Genomic DNA, 13,128 nt, shown 5'->3' with positions numbered 1-13,128 from the left:
GTCACTTCTGTGTCTCTGTGTGTGTCTCTGTCTGTGTGTGTCTCACCGTGTCTCACCGTGTCTCTCTGTGTGTGTCTCTCTGCGTGTCTCCAGTTCCCCGTGTGGCTGGAGACGAACTCGCCTCGCCTGTCCACCCAGGACGTCACTCGCTACCAGGGACAGATCCGCGTGATGTCTCTTCTGTGTCGCGAGTTTGAGACGGAGGGGGGGCAGGGGGAAGGGGGGGGGCAGGAGGGGGGGGGCCCCCTCCCCCCACTCGCCCCCTGGGGGGGAGGGGCCGGGGATGAGAAGTTCAATAGGATCATGGAGTTGATGCAAATGGTGAGTGGGTGGGTGGGTGGGTGAGTGGGTGGGTGGGTGGGTGGGTGGGTGAGTGGGTGAGTGGGTGGGTGGGTGGGTGGGTGGGTGAGGGTGAGTGGGTGGGTGGGTGGTGAGTGGGTGGGTGGGTGAGTGGGTGGGTGGGTGGGTGAGTGGGTGGAGTGGGTGGGTGGGTGGGTGGGTGAGTGGGTGGGTGGGTGGGTGAGTGGGTGGTGTGGGTGAGTGGGTGGGTGGGTGGGTGGGTGGGTGGGTGGGTGAGTGGGTGGGTGGGTGGGTGGGTGAGTGGGTGGGTGGGTGGGTGAGTGGGTGGGTGGGTGGGTGAGTGGGTGGGTGGGTGGGTGGGTGGGTGAGTGGGTGGGTGGGTGGGTGGGTGAGTGGGTGGGTGAGTGGATGAGTGGGTGGGTGGGTGAGTGGGTGAGTGGGTGGGTGAGTGGGTGGGTGGGTGAGTGGGTGGGTGGGTGGGTGAGTGGTGAGTGGGTGGGTGGGTGAGTGGGTGAGTGGGTGGGTGAGTGGGTGGGTGGGTGAGTGGGTGGGTGGGTGGGTGAGTGGATGAGTGGGTGGGTGGGTGGGTGGGTGGGTGAGTGGGTGAGTGGGTGAGTGGGTGGGTGAGTGGGTGGGTGGGTGGGTGAGTGGGGTGGGTGGGTGGGTGAGTGGGTGGGTGAGTGGAGTGAGTGGGTGGGTGGGTGGGTGGGTGAGTGGTGAGTGGGTGAGGTGGGTGAGGTGGGTGAGTGGGTGGGTGGGTGGTGGGTGAGTGGGTGGGTGGGTGGGTGGGTGAGTGGGGGTGGGGGTGGGTGGGTGGGTGGGTGGGTGGGTGGGTGGGTGAGTGGGTGGGTGGTGGGTGAGTGGTGGGTGGGTGGGTGGGTGGGTGAGTGGGTGGGTGGGTGGGTGGGTGAGTGGGTGGGTGAGTGGGTGGTGGGTGGGTGGGTGGTGGGTGGGTGGTGGGTGGGTGGGGTGGGTGGGTGGTGGGTGAGTGGGTGGGTGGGTGGGTGGGTGGGTGAGTGGGTGGGTGGTGGGTGGGTGGGTGGTGGGTGGGTGGGTGGGTGAGTGGGTGGTGTGGGTGGGTGGGTGGGGTGGGTGAGTGGGGGTGAGTGGGTGGGTGGGTGGGTGAGTGGGTGGTGGGTGGGTGGGTGGGTGGGTGGGGGTGGGTGGTGGGTGGGTGGGGTGGGTGGGTGGGTGGGTGGGTGGGTGGGTGAGTGGTGGGTGGGTGGGTGGGTGGGGTGGGTGGGTGGGTGGGTGGGGGGTGGGTGGGTGGTGTGGGTGGGTGGGTGGGGTGGTGGGTGGGTGGGTGGGTGGGTGGGTGGGTGAGTGGGTGGGTGGTGGGTGGGTGGGTGGGTGGGGTGGGTGGGTGAGTGGGTGGGTGGGTGGGTGGGTGGGTGGGTGGGTGGGTGAGTGGGTGGGTGGGTGGGTGGGTGGGTGGTGGGGTGGTGGGTGGGTGGGTGGGTGGGTGAGTGGGTGGGTGAGTGGGTGAGTGGGTGGGTGGTGGGTGAGTGGGTGGGTGAGTGGGTGGTGGGTGGGTGGTGGGTGGGTGGTGGGTGGGTGGGGTGGGTGGGTGGGTGGGTGGGTGGGTGGGTGGGTGGGGTGGGGGGTGGGTGGGTGGGTGGGTGGGTGGGTGGGTGGGTGGGTGGGTGGGTGGGGGGTGGGTGGGTGGGTGGTGTGGAGTGGGTGGGTGGTGGGTGAGTGGGTGGGTGGGTGGGTGAGTGGGGTGGGTGGGTGGGTGGGTGAGTGGGTGGGTGGGTGGGTGGTGGGTGAGTGGGTGGGTGGGTGGGTGGTGGGTGAGTGGGTGGGTGAGTGGGTGGTGGGTGGGTGGGTGTGTGAGTGGGTGGGGGTGGGTGGTGGGTGGGGGGTGGTGGTGGGTGTGGGTGAGTGGGTGGGTGGGTGGTGAGTGGGGGTGGGTGAGTGGGTGGGTGAGTGGGTGGGTGGGTGGTGGGTGGGTGAGTGGGTGGTGGGTGGGTGGTGTGGGTGTGTGGGTGGGTGGGTGGGTGTGGTGGGTGGGTGGTGTGAGTGGGTGGTGAGTGGGTGAGTGGTGGTGGGGTGGGTGAGTGGGTGGGTGAGTGGGTGAGTGGGGTGGGTGGGTGGGTGGGTGGGTGAGTGGTGGGTGAGTGGGTGGTGGTGGGTGGGTGGGTGGGTGGGTGGTGGGTGTGTGTGGTGAGTGGGTGGGTGGAGGTGGGTGGGTGGGGTGGGTGAGTGAGTGGGTGAGTGGGTGGGTGGGTGGGGTGTGTGGGTGAGTGGGTGGTGGGTGAGTGAGTGGGTGGTGGGTGAGTGAGTGGGTGGGTGTGTGAGTGAGTGGGTGGTGGGTGAGTGGGTGAGTGAGTGAGTGAGTGGGTGGGTGAGTGGGTGAGTGAGTGGGTGGGTGAGTGAGTGAGTGGGTGGGTGAGTGGGTGGGTGGGTGGGTGAGTGGGTGAGTGGGTGGGTGAGTGGGTGGGTGAGTGAGTGAGTGAGTGGGTGGGTGAGTGGGTGGGTGGGTGGGTGGGTGAGTGAGTGGGTGAGTGGGTGGGTGAGTGGGTGAGTGGGTGGGTGAGTGAGTGGGTGAGTGAGTGAGTGAGTGAGTGGGTGAGTGAGTGGGTGAGTGGGTGAGTGGGTGGGTGAGTGAGTGAGTGAGTGGGTGGGTGAGTGGGTGAGTGAGTGAGTGGGTGGGTGGGTCAGTGGGTGGGTCAGTGGGTGACTGACTGGCTGAGTGACTGAGTGACTGAGTGACTGAGTGACTGAGTGAGTGAGTGACTGACTGAGTGACTGACTGAGTGAGTGACTGACTGACTGACTGAGTAATATTTTTATTTATTTCAGATGCAAGAGCTTGGACATCCACCGAAGGAGCTCTGTGGTGAAGGGGTGAGACTCACCAACTCACTCACCCACTCACTCACTCACTCACTCACCCACTCACCAACTCACTCACCCACTCACTCACCCACTCACTCACTCACCCACTCACTCACCCACTCACCCACTCACTCACTCACCCACCCACCCACCCACCCACTCACTCACCCACTCACTCACTCACCCACTCACCAACTCACTCACCCACTCACTCACTCACCCACTCACTCACCCACTCACCCACTCACTCACTCACCCACCCACCCACCCACCCACCCACTCACTCACCCACTCACTCACTCACCCACTCACCAACTCACTCACCCACTCACTCACTCACCCACTCACTCACCCACTCACCCACTCACTCACTCACCCACCCACCCACCCACCCACCCACTCACTCACCCACTCACTCACTCACCCACTCACCAACTCACTCACCCACTCACTCACTCACCCACCGACCCACCCACTCACCCACTCACCCACCCACTCACCCACTCACCCACTCACCCACTCACTCACTCACCCACCCACCCACCCACCCACCCACCCACTCACTCACTCACCCACCCACTCACCCACTCACTCACTCACTCACCCACTCACTCACTCACCCACCCACTCACCCACTCACTCACTCACTCACTCACGCACTCACTCACTCACTCACCCCACTCACTCACTCACCCCACTCACTCACTCACCCACCCACTCACTCACTCACTCACGCACTCACCCACTCACCCACTGTCTCACCGTGTCTCTCCCTGTCTCTGTGTTTGTCTGTCTCCCTGTCTCTCTCTGTGTCTCACCGTGTCTCACCGTGTCTCTGTGTTTGTCTGTCTCACCGTGTCTCTCTCTGTGTCTCACCGTGTCTCACCGTGTCTCTCTGTGTCTCACCGTGTCTCACCGTGTTTTTGTCTCTCACCGTGTCTCACCGTGTCTCACCGTGTCTCACCGTGTCTCTCTGTGTCTCACCGTGTCTCACCGTGTCTCTGTCTCTCACCGTGTCTCACCGTGTCTCACCGTGTCTCACCGTCTCTCTCTGTGTCTCACCGTGTCTCACCGTGTCTCACCGTGTCTCTCTGTGTCTCACCGTGTCTCACCGTGTCTCTGTCTCTCACCGTGTCTCTCTGTCTCTCACCGTGTCTCACCGTGTCTCTGTCTCTCACCGTGTCTCTCTGTCTCTCACCGTGTCTCACCATGTCTCACCGTGTCTCACCGTGTCTCACCGTGTCTCTCTGTGTCTCTCTGTGTCTCATTGTGTCTCACCGTGTCTCTGTCTCTCACCGTGTCTCTCTGTCTCTCACCGTGTCTCACCGTGTCTCACCGTGTCTCACCGTGTCTCTCTGTGTCTCTGTGTCTCAGTGTGTCTCAGTGTCTCTGTCTCTCACCGTGTCTCTCTGTCTCTCACCGTGTCTCACCGTGTCTCACCGTGTCTCACCGTGTCTCTGTCTCTCACCGTGTCTCTCTGTCTCTCACCGTGTCTCACCGTGTCTCTGTCTCTCACCGTGTCTCTCTGTCTCTCACCGTGTCTCACCGTGTCTCACCGTGTCTCACCGTGTCTCTCTGTGTCTCTGTGTCTCAGTGTGTCTCAGTGTCTCTGTCTCTCACCGTGTCTCTCTGTCTCTCACCGTGTCTCACCGTGTCTCACCGTGTCTCACCGTGTCTCTCCGTGTCTCTGTGTCTCAGTGTGTCTCAGTGTCTCTGTCTTTCACCGTGTCTCTCTGTCTCTCACCGTGTCTCACCGTGTCTCACCGTGTCTCACCGTGTCTCTCTGTGTCTCTGTGTCTCAGTGTGTCTCAGTGTCTCTGTCTTTCACCGTGTCTCTCTGTCTCTCAATGTGTCTCACCGTGTCTCACCGTGTCTCTCTCTGTGTTTGTCTGTCTCCCTGTCTCTGTGTGTCTCACCGTGTCTCACCGTGTCTCTCTGTGTCTCTCTGTGTCTCCCTGTCTCACCGTGTCTCACCGTGTCTCACCGTGTCTCTCTGTGTCTGTGTGTCTCACCGTGTCTCACCGTGTCTCACCGTGTCTCTGTGTCTCACTGTCTCCCTGTCTGTGTGTCTCACCGTGTCTCTCTCTGTGTCTCTGTGTCTCTCTGTCTCACCGTGTCTCACCGTGTCTCACCGTGTCTCACCGTGTCTCACCGTGTCTGTCTCTGTCTCACCGTGTCTCACCGTGTCTCTGTCTCTCACCGTGTCTCACCGTGTCTCTCTGTGTCTCTGTGTCTCTCTGTCTCACCGTGTCTCACCGTGTTTCACCGTGTCTCACCGTGTCTCACCGTGTCTCACCGTGTCTCACTGTCTCACCGTGTCTCACCGTGTCTCACCGTGTCTCTCTGTGTCTCTGTGTCTCTCTGTCTCACCGTGTCTCACCGTGTTTCACCGTGTCTCACCGTGTCTCACCGTGTCTCACCGTGTCTCACTGTCTCACCGTGTTTCACCGTGTCTCACCGTGTCTCACCGTGTCTCACCGTGTCTCCCTGTCTGTGTCTCTCACCGTGTCTCACCGTGTCTCACCGTGTCTCTGTCTCTCTGTGTGTCTCACCGTGTCTCTCTGTGTCTCCCTGTCTGCGTGTCTCACCGTGTCTCACCGTGTCTCACCGTGTCTCTCTCTGTGTCTCACCGTGTCTCACCGTGTCTCTCTCTGTGTCTCAGTGTGTCTCACCGTGTCTCTCTCTGTGTCTCACCGTGTCTCACCGTGTCTCTCTCTGTGTCTCACCGTGTCTCACCGTGTCTCTCTCTGTGTCTCAGTGTGTCTCACCGTGTCTCTCTCTGTGTCTCACCGTGTCTCACCGTGTCTGTCTCTGTGTCTCACCGTGTCTCACCGTGTTTCTCTGTGTCTCAGTGTGTCTCACCGTGTCTCACCGTGTCTCTCTGTGTCTCAGTGTGTCTCACCGTGTCTCCCTGTCTGTGTCTCTCACCGTGTCTCACCGTGTCTCTCTGTGTGTGTCTGTCTCCCTGTCTCACCGTGTCTCACCGTGTCTCTCTCTGTGTCTCACCGTGTCTCACCGTGTCTCTCTGTGTGTCTCACCGTGTCTCTCTGTGTCTCTGTCTCTCTGTGTGTCTCACCGTGTCTCACCGTGTCTCTGTGTGTCTCTGTGTGTCTCTGTGTGATGTGTCTCACCGTGTCTCTGTCTCTCAATGTGTCTCACCGTGTCTCTCTCTGTGTCTCACCGTGTCTCACCGTGTCTGTCTCTGTCTCTCTGTGTGTCTCACCGTGTCTCACCGTGTCTCACCGTGTCTCTTTGTGTATCTCACCGTGTCTCACCGTGTCTCACCGTGTCTCTCTGTGTCTCACCGTGTCTCACCGTGTCTGTCTCTCTGTGTGTCTCACCGTGTCTCTCTGTGTCTCTGTCTCTCTGTGTGTCTCACCGTGTCTCTCTGTGTCTCTGTCTCTTTGTGTATCTCACCGTGTCTCTCTGTGTCTCTGTCTCTCTGTGTGTCTCACCGTGTCTCACCGTGTCTCCCTGTCTGTGTGTCTCACCGTGTCTCACCGTGTCTCACCGTGTCTCCCTGTCTGTGTGTCTCACCGTGTCTCACCGTGTCTCACCGTGTCTCCCTGTCTGTGTGTCTCACCGTGTCTCACCGTGTCTCACCGTGTCTCCCTGTCTGCGTGTCTCACCGTGTCTCACCGTGTCTCTGTCTCTCTGTGTGTCTCACCGTGTCTCCCTGTCTGTGTGTCTCACCGTGTCTCACCGTGTCTCACCGTGTCTCTGTGTGTCTCACCGTGTCTCACCGTGTCTCCCTGTCTGCGTGTCTCACCGTGTCTCACCGTGTCTCTGTCTCTCTCTGTGTCTCACCGTGTCTCACCGTGTCTCTGTGTGTCTCACCGTGTCTCACCGTGTCTCCCTGTCTGCGTGTCTCACCGTGTCTCACCGTGTCTCTGTCTCTCTCTGTGTCTCACCGTGTCTCACCGTGTCTCTGTGTGTCTCACCGTGTCTCACCGTGTCTCCCTGTCTGCGTGTCTCACCGTGTCTCACCGTGTCTCTGTCTCTCTCTGTGTCTCACCGTGTCTCACCGTGTCTCCCTGTCTGCGTGTCTCACCGTGTCTCACCGTGTCTCACCGTGTCTCACCGTGTCTCTGTCTCTCTCTGTGTCTCACCGTGTCTCACCGTGTCTCTCTGTGTCTTAGTGTGTCTCACCGTGTCTCTCACCGTGTCTCACCGTGTCTCACCGTGTCTGTCTCGGTGTCTCACCGTGTCTCACCGTGTCTCTCTGTGTGTGTCTGTCTCCCTGTCTCACCGTCTCTCACCGTGTCTCTCTCTGTGTCTCACCGTGTCTCACCGTGTCTCTGTCTCTCTCTGTGTCTCACCGTGTCTCACCGTGTCTCTCTGTGTCTCAGTGTGTCTCACCGTGTCTCTCACCGTGTCTCACCGTGTCTCACCGTGTCTGTCTCGGTGTCTCACCGTGTCTCACCATGTCTGTCTCTGTGTCTCACCGTGTCTCACCGTGTCTCTCTGTGTGTGTCTGTCTCCCTGTCTCACCGTCTCTCACCGTGTCTCTCTCTGTGTCTCACCGTGTCTCACCGTGTCTCTCTCTGTGTCTCACCGCGTCTCACCGTGTCTCTCTGTGTGTCTCACCGTGTCTCTCTGTGTCTCCCTGTCTGCGTGTCTCACCGTGTCTCACCGTGTCTCTGTGTGTCTCTCTGTGTGTCTCTGTGTGTCTCTGTGTGTCTCACCGTGTCTCTGTGTGTCTCTCTGTGTGTCTCTGTGTGTCTCTGTGTGTCTCACCGTGTCTCTGTGTGTCTCTCTGTGTGTCTCTGTGTGTCTCTGTGTGTCTCACCGTGTCTCTCTGTGTCTCAGTGTGTCTCACCGTGTCTCTGTCTCTCACCGTGTCTCACCGTGTCTCTCTGTGTGTGTCTGTCTCCCTGTCTCACCGTGTCTCACCGTGTCTCACCGTGTCTCTCTCTGTGTCTCACCGTGTCTCACCGTGTCTCTCTGTGTGTCTCAGTGTGTCTCACCGTGTCTCACCGTGTCTCTCTCTGTGTCTCACCGTGTCTCACCGTGTCTCACCGTGTCTCACCGTGTATCTCTCTGTCTCACCGTGTCTCACCGTGTCTGTCTCTGTGTCTCACCGTGTCTCACCGTGTCTCTCTGTGTCTCAGTGTCTCTCACCGTGTCTCTGTCTCTCACCGTGTCTCACCGTGTCTCTCTGTGTGTGTCTGTCTCCCTGTCTCACCGTGTCTCACCGTGTCTCACCGTGTCTCTCTCTGTGTCTCACCGTGTCTCACCGTGTCTCTCTCTGTGTCTCTGTGTGTCTCACCGTGTCTCACCGTGTCTCTCACCGTGTCTCACCGTGTCTCACCGTGTCTCTGTCTGTGTCTCACCGTGTCTCACCGTGTCTCTGTCTGTGTCTCACCGTGTCTCACCGTGTCTCTCTGTGTCTCACCGTGTCTCACCGTGTCTCTCTGTGTCTCAGTGTGTCTCACCGTGTCTCTGTCTCTCACCGTGTCTCACCGTGTCTCACCGTGTCTCTCTCTGTGTCTCACCGTGTCTCTCTCTGTGTCTCACCGTGTCTCTCTGTGTCTCACCGTGTCTCACCGTGTCTCACCGTGTCTCTCTCTGTGTCTCACCGTGTCTCACCGTGTCTCTCTCTGTGTCTCACCGTGTCTCACCGTGTCTCTGTGTGTGTCACCGTGTCTCACCTTGTCTCTCTGTGTGTGTCTGTTTCCCTGTCTCACCGTGTCTCACCGTGTCTCTCTCTGTGTCTCTGTGTGTCTCACCGTGTCTCACCGTGTCTCTCTGTGTGTGTCTGTCTCCCTGTCTCACCGTGTCTCACCGTGTCTCTCTCTGTGTCTCACCGTGTCTCACCGTGTCTCTCTCTCTGTCTCACCGTGTCTCTCTGTGTCTCAGTGTGTCTCACCGTGTCTCTGTCTCTCACCGTGTCTCTCTCTGTGTCTCACCGTGTCTCACCGTGTCTCTCTCTGTGTCTCACCGTGTCTCACCGTGTCTCTCTCTGTGTCTCACCGTGTCTCACCGTGTCTCTCTGTGTCTCAGTGTGTCTCACCGTGTCTCTGTCTCTCACCGTGTCTCACCGTGTCTCTCTGTGTGTGTCTGTCTCCCTGTCTCACCGTGTCTCACCGTGTCTCTCTCTGTGTCTCACCGTGTCTCACCGTGTCTCTCTCTGTGTCTCACCGTGTCTCACCGTGTCTCTCTGTGTGTCTCAGTGTGTCTCACCGTGTCTCTCTGTGTGTCTCAGTGTGTCTCACCGTGTCTCACCGTGTCTCTCTCTGTGTCTCACCGTGTCTCACCGTGTCTCTCTCTGTGTCTCACCGTGTCTCACCGTGTCTCTCTGTGTGTCTCAGTGTGTCTCACCGTGTCTCACCGTGTCTCTCTGTGTGTCTCACTGTGTCTCTGTGTCTCACCGTGTCTCACCGTGTCTCTCTCTGTGTCTCACCGTGTCTCACCGTGTCTCACTCTGTCTCTCACCGTCTCTCTGTGTGTCTCTGTGTGTCTCTGTGTCTCTTACCGTGTCTCTCTCTGTGTCTCACCGTGTCTCACCGTGTCTCACTCTGTCTCTCACCGTCTCTCTGTGTGTCTCTGTGTGTCTCTGTGTCTCTCACCGTGTCTCTCTGTGTCTCACCGTGTCTCACCGTGTCTCTCTCTGTGTCTCACCGTGTCTCACCGTGTCTCTCTCTGTGTCTCACCGTGTCTCACCGTGTCTCTCTCTGTGTCTCACCGTGTCTCACCGTGTCTCTCTCTGTGTCTCACCGTGTCTCACCGTGTCTCTCTCTGTGTCTCACCGTGTCTCACCGTGTCTCTCTGTGTCTCACCGTGTCTCACCGTGTCTCTCTGTGTCTCACCGTGTCTCACCGTGTCTCTCTGTGTCTCACCGTGTCTCACCGTGTCTCTCTGTGTGTGTCTGTCTCCCTGTCTCACCGTGTCTCACCGTGTCTCTCTCTGTGTCTCACCGTGTCTCACCGTGTCTCTCTCTGTGTCTCACCGTGTCTCTGTGTCTCACCGTGTCTCACCGTGTCTCTCTCTGTGTCTCACCGTGTCTCACCGTGTCTCACTCTGTCTCTCACCGTCTCTCTGTGTGTCTCTGTGTCTCTTACCGTGTCTCTCTCTGTGTCTCACCGTGTCTCACCGTGTCTCACTCTGTCTCTCACCGTCTCTCTGTGTGTCTCTGTGTGTCTCTGTGTCTCTCACCGTGTCTCTCTGTGTCTCACCGTGTCTCACCGTGTCTCTCTCTGTGTCTCACCGTGTCTCACCGTGTCTCTCTCTGTGTCTCACCGTGTCTCACCGTGTCTCTCTCTGTGTCTCACCGTGTCTCACCGTGTCTCTCTCTGTGTCTCACCGTGTCTCACCGTGTCTCTCTCTGTGTCTCACCGTGTCTCACCGTGTCTCTCTCTGTGTCTCACCGTGTCTCACCGTGTCTCTCTGTGTCTCACCGTGTCTCACCGTGTCTCTCTCTGTGTCTCACCGTGTCTCACCGTGTCTCTCTCTGTGTCTCACCGTGTCTCACCGTGTCTCTCTCTGTGTCTCACCGTGTCTCACCGTGTCTCTCTCTGTGTCTCACCGTGTCTCACCGTGTCTCTCTCTGTGTCTCACCGTGTCTCACCGTGTCTCTCTCTGTGTCTCACCGTGTCTCACCGTGTCTCTCTCTGTGTCTCACCGTGTCTCTCTGTGTCTCACCGTGTCTCACCGTGTCTCTCTCTGTGTCTCACCGTGTCTCTCTGTGTCTCACCGTGTCTCACCGTGTCTCTCTGTGTGTCTCCCTGTCTCCCCGCTCCAGACTTCCAGCGTCTTCCCAGGCCCACCCGCCTTCCCAGAAGCCCCGGACCAGTGCACGGTCATGTGACCTTGCGGACGTGGTCATGTGACCTTGCGGACGTGGTCATGTGACCCTGCGGACGTGGTCATGTGACCTTGCGGACGTGGTCATGTGACCCTGCGGACGTGGTCATGTGACCTTGCGGACGTGGTCATGTGACCTTGCGGACGTGGTCATGTGACCTTGCGGACGTGGTCATGTGACCCTGCGGACGTGGTCATGTGACCTTGCGGACGTGGTCATGTGACCTTGCGGACGTGGTCATGTGACCTTGCGGACGTGGTCATGTGACCCTGCGGACGTGGTCACGTGACCCTGCGGACGTGGTCACGTGACCCTGCCGACGTGGTCATGTGACCCTGCGGACGTGGTCATGTGACCCTGCGGACGTGGTCATGTGACCTTGCGGACGTGGTCATGTGACCCTGCGGACGTGGTCATGTGACCCTGCGGACGTGGTCATGTGACCGTGCGGACGTGGTCATGTGACCTTGCCGACGTGGTCATGTGACCCTGCGGACGTGGTCATGTGACCCTGCGGACGTGGTCACGTGACCGTGCCGACGTGGTCATGTGACCCTGCGGACGTGGTCATGTGACCCTGCGGACGTGGTCATGTGACCCTGCGGACGTGGTCATGTGACCCTACGGACGTGGTCATGTGACCCTGCGGACGTGGTCATGTGACCCTGCGGACGTGGTCATGTGACCCTGCGGACGTGGTCATGTGACCCTGCGGACGTGGTCATGTGACCCTGCGGACGTGGTCATGTGACCCTGCGGACGTGGTCATGTGACCCTGCGGACGTGGTCATGTGACCCTGCGGACGTGGTCATGTGACCCTGCGGACGTGGTCATGTGACCTTGCGGACGTGGTCATGTGACCTTGCCGACGTGGTCATGTGACCCTGCGGACGTGGTCATGTGACCTTGCGGACGTGGTCATGTGACCCTGCGGACGTGGTCATGTGACCTTGCGGACGTGGTCATGTGACCGTGCCGACGTGGTCATGTGACCCTGCGGACGTGGTCATGTGACCTTGCGGACGTGGTCATGTGACCCTGCGGACGTGGTCATGTGACCCTGCGGACGTGGTCATGTGACCCTGCGGATGTGGTCATGTGACCGTTCTGACGTGGTCATGTGACCCTGCTGTGGTCATGTGACCCTGCTGACGTGGTCATGTGACGCGAAATCGACCAATCCTGGCCAATCGGAGACCCAGAGTGGGTTCGCTCCTCGCTGCGTGAGATGGGTGGTGGTGGTTGTGGTTGTGGTGGTGATGGTTGTTGTGGTGGTGGTGGTGATGGTGGTGGTGGTTGTGGTTGTGGTGGTGGTGGTGGTGGTTGTGGTTGTGGTGGTTGTTGTGGTGGTGGTGGTGGTGGTTGTGTTGATGGTGGTGATGGTGGTGGTGGTGGTGGTTGTGTTGATGGTGGTGATGGTGGTGGTGGTGGTTGTGGTGGTGGTGGTGGTGATGGTGGTGGTGGTGGTGGTGATGGTGGTGGTGGTGGTGGTGGTGATGGTGGTGGTGGTAGTGGTGGTGGTGATGGTGGTGGTGGTTGTGGTTGTGGTGGTGGTGGTGGTGGTGGTTGTGGTTGTGGTGGTTGTTGTGGTAGTGGTGGTGGTGGTGGTTGTGTTGATGGTGGTGATGGTGGTGGTGGTGGTGGTTGTGTTGATGGTGGTGATGGTGGTGGTGGTGGTGGTGGTTGTGGTGGTGGTGGTGGTGATGGTGGTGGTGGTGGTGGTGGTGATGGTGGTGGTGGTGATGGTGGTGGTGGTGGCGGTGGTGGTGGTAGTGGTGGTGGTGGTGATGGTGATGGTGGTGGTGGTTGTGGTGGTGGTGGTTGTTGTGGTGGTGATGGTGGTGGTGGTGGTAGTGGTGGTTGTGGTGGTGGTGGTGATGATGATGATGGTGGTGGTGGTGGTCATGGTGGTGGTGGTGATGGTTGTTGTGGTGGTGGTTGTTGTGATGGTGATGGTGGTGATGATGATGATGGTGGTGGTGATGGTGGTGGTGATGGTGGTGGTGATGGTGGTGATGGTGGTGGTGGTGGTGATGGTGGTGGTGGTGGTGGTGATGGTGGTGGTGTTGATGGTGGTGGTGATGGTGGTGGTGATGGTGGTGGTGATGGTGGTGATGGTGATGGTGGTGGTGGTGGTGGTGATGGTGGTTGTGGTGGTGGTGGTTGTGGTGGTGGTGGTGGTGGT

General features: G+C 59.5%; 1 long non-coding RNA gene across 1 annotated transcript; it reads left to right on the top strand.

The window, feature by feature from the left end:
* Positions 1-213: 213 nt before the first annotated feature.
* Positions 214-11,657, top strand: LOC144954093 (uncharacterized). The gene is made up of 3 exons (XR_013641040.1): positions 214-321; positions 3,103-3,147; positions 10,880-11,657. It is a non-coding gene; the product is annotated as an uncharacterized LOC144954093 (long non-coding RNA).
* Positions 11,658-13,128: the final 1,471 nt, after the last annotated feature.

This window comes from Lampetra fluviatilis, unplaced genomic scaffold, assembly GCF_964198595.1.
Source record: "Lampetra fluviatilis unplaced genomic scaffold, kcLamFluv1.1 SCAFFOLD_633, whole genome shotgun sequence".
NCBI lineage: Eukaryota > Metazoa > Chordata > Hyperoartia > Petromyzontiformes > Petromyzontidae > Lampetra > Lampetra fluviatilis.
Note: the sequence above shows the minus strand (reverse complement) of the source record. Positions and strands in the feature narration are given on the sequence as shown.